This window comes from Microcebus murinus, chromosome 25 (genome assembly GCF_040939455.1).
Source record: "Microcebus murinus isolate Inina chromosome 25, M.murinus_Inina_mat1.0, whole genome shotgun sequence".
In the NCBI taxonomy this organism is placed as follows: domain Eukaryota; kingdom Metazoa; phylum Chordata; class Mammalia; order Primates; family Cheirogaleidae; genus Microcebus; species Microcebus murinus.
In genome coordinates this window covers 27,613,468-27,615,623 of record NC_134128.1, presented here as the reverse complement: position 1 = coordinate 27,615,623, position 2,156 = coordinate 27,613,468, and the positions used below count along the sequence as shown (strand labels likewise).

General features: G+C 61.1%; 1 non-coding gene across 1 annotated transcript; it reads left to right on the top strand.

The window, feature by feature from the left end:
- Positions 1–119, top strand: LOC142864431 (5S ribosomal RNA). Its single transcript, XR_012914989.1, has one exon. It is a non-coding gene; the product is annotated as a 5S ribosomal RNA (ribosomal RNA).
- Positions 120–2,156: the final 2,037 nt, after the last annotated feature.

Below are 2,156 nucleotides of genomic sequence, written 5' to 3'. Positions count from 1 at the left end.
GTCTAGGGCGACACCACCCTGAACGCCCCCGATCTCGTCTGGTCTCGGAAGCTAAGCAGGGTCGGGCCTGGTTAGTACTTGGATGGGAGACCGCCTGGGAATACCGGGTGCCACAGGCTGCTGCTTTTTTTTTTTTTTGCCTCTTGTTCTGTCCCCTTTCTGGGAGCGCGGCGGCGGCCCGGGGTGGGGGTCACCCCCACCCTCAGCGCCCGCGCGGTGCCTGGCGCCCCAGCCCGCACCGTGGGGCCTCCTCTTGTCCCAAGCCGCGACACCGCCGCCACGCGGCAGCATGCGTGGCATCTGGACTGTCAGGTCTCAGACCGAAGGTCTGCTCTGTGGGAACCGACACGCTGGAGGAAACCTTGAGAGTCTGAGAGGGGAGGGAGTTCCAGAAGAAGGCCAGGATGTCATTTTGAGGGAGTATGTGACCAGAACTCGTCCCGTTGCTTTTGGGGTTCTATGGGCTACACGCAGGAATCTTTGGTGGTGGCACCTGATGTTGGGGGATCCGGAGTCACACCCAGACCTGCTCCACAGGCCTCCTTTTACTTTTCTCTTCGGATTCATTATTTTTAAAAAGTGTCTCTTACCTCTAGGATTGCATTTTCTTTTCTCTCTCTTTTCAAGCAGATGATGGGAGTACAAGTATGCAGGTGACATGTGTTGCCCGTGCCCCCCTCCCCCCTGTGTTTTTTTTTTTTTTTTTTTTTTGAGACAGAGTCTCGTTTTGCTGCCCAGGCTAGAGTGAGTGCCATGGCGTCAGCCTAGCTCACAGCAACCTCAATCTCCGGGCTCAAGCAATCCTGCTGCCTCAGCCTCCCGAGTAGTTGGGACTACAGGCATGCACCACCACGCCCGGCTGTGTTTTTCTATATATATTAGTTGGCCAATTAATTTCTTTCTATTTTTAGTAGAGACGGGGTCTCGCTCTTGCTCAGGCTGGTTTCGAACTCCTGACCTGGAGCAATCCGCCCGCCTCGGCCTCCCAGAGAGCTAGGATTACAGGCGTGAGCCACCGCGCCCGGCCCCCCCTGTGTTCTTATTCATATACCTCTCATGTTGTTCCAGCGTATTGTGGGGGTACCAATGTTAAGGTCGGGTGCCTTGCCCTCTCCAAGCCTCCCCCCTCGGGTCAGAGCTTCAAGTGCGCCCATCCCCCAGTCGGTGCGCACCCACCCCATGCCTAATGGATGTGTATGCCCCTCCCCTCCCCCCACCCGCCCGACACCCACCCGATGAAGGTGATTCCTCTCTGTCCACTTAGGCGTCCATCCGTTCGTACCAATTTGCCGGTGAGCGCGCTCACGTGGTGCTCGTGTGTCCATTCTTGGGATACTTGGCTTACTGGAACGGGTTCCAGCTCTGGCCAGGAGAACACGAGAGGCGCCCTCTCACGGCTGCTCCTCACAGCCGAATGGCACTCCGTGGTGTCCACGCGCCACATTTTATTGATGCACTCCTGGATGGATGGGCACTCGGGTCGCTTCCACGTCTTTGCGATTGTGAATTGTGCCCTAACTGTAACCCTAACCCTTACCCAGCCCGTCTCCTCTGCCCCTGCCTGACGCACTCCTCCCCGGCCAGGCCCGTCACTGTCCTGGGCCCCCGCCTGACCGGCTCCTCCCCGCCCGGCCGGTCACCGTCCTCTGCCCCTGCCTGACACGCTCCTTCCCGCCCGGCCTCTCACCGTCCTCGGCCCCTGCCTGACCGGCTCCTCCGTCGCCCGGGCCTTCCAAGGGCTTGGTGTGGACGCTGCTTCCAGGAAGCCCTCCAGAAACCCGGCAGCAGGGTGGCCGCAGCAGTCTCCAGCAGCCGTCCCTAAGTCGCGTGAGTGCGGGGGACGTGCCCCCGCTGTGCCGCGGGGGCCCAGCCTGGTGTCTTCCCTGAGGCCCTGCGGCTGCCGGCTGGGCTGCCGCTCCCCGCAAGGGGAGAGCCGCGGAGGTGGGGACCGCCTCCTGATGGGGACGTACACGCAGCTCTCCACGTCGGATTCCGGGGCTCTCTGTCCTGCCCGAAGGCCCAGCTGGCCTGCGGGTCCTTAGAGTGGCAAAAACATCCGAAAACTGAGATTGAGGGTCCGGTGGGTGTCTGCACTTTTGTGCTGGGCACCCCAGGGAGGCCCGGGGGCTGGCTGGACAACGTGGTCTGCTGGGCGG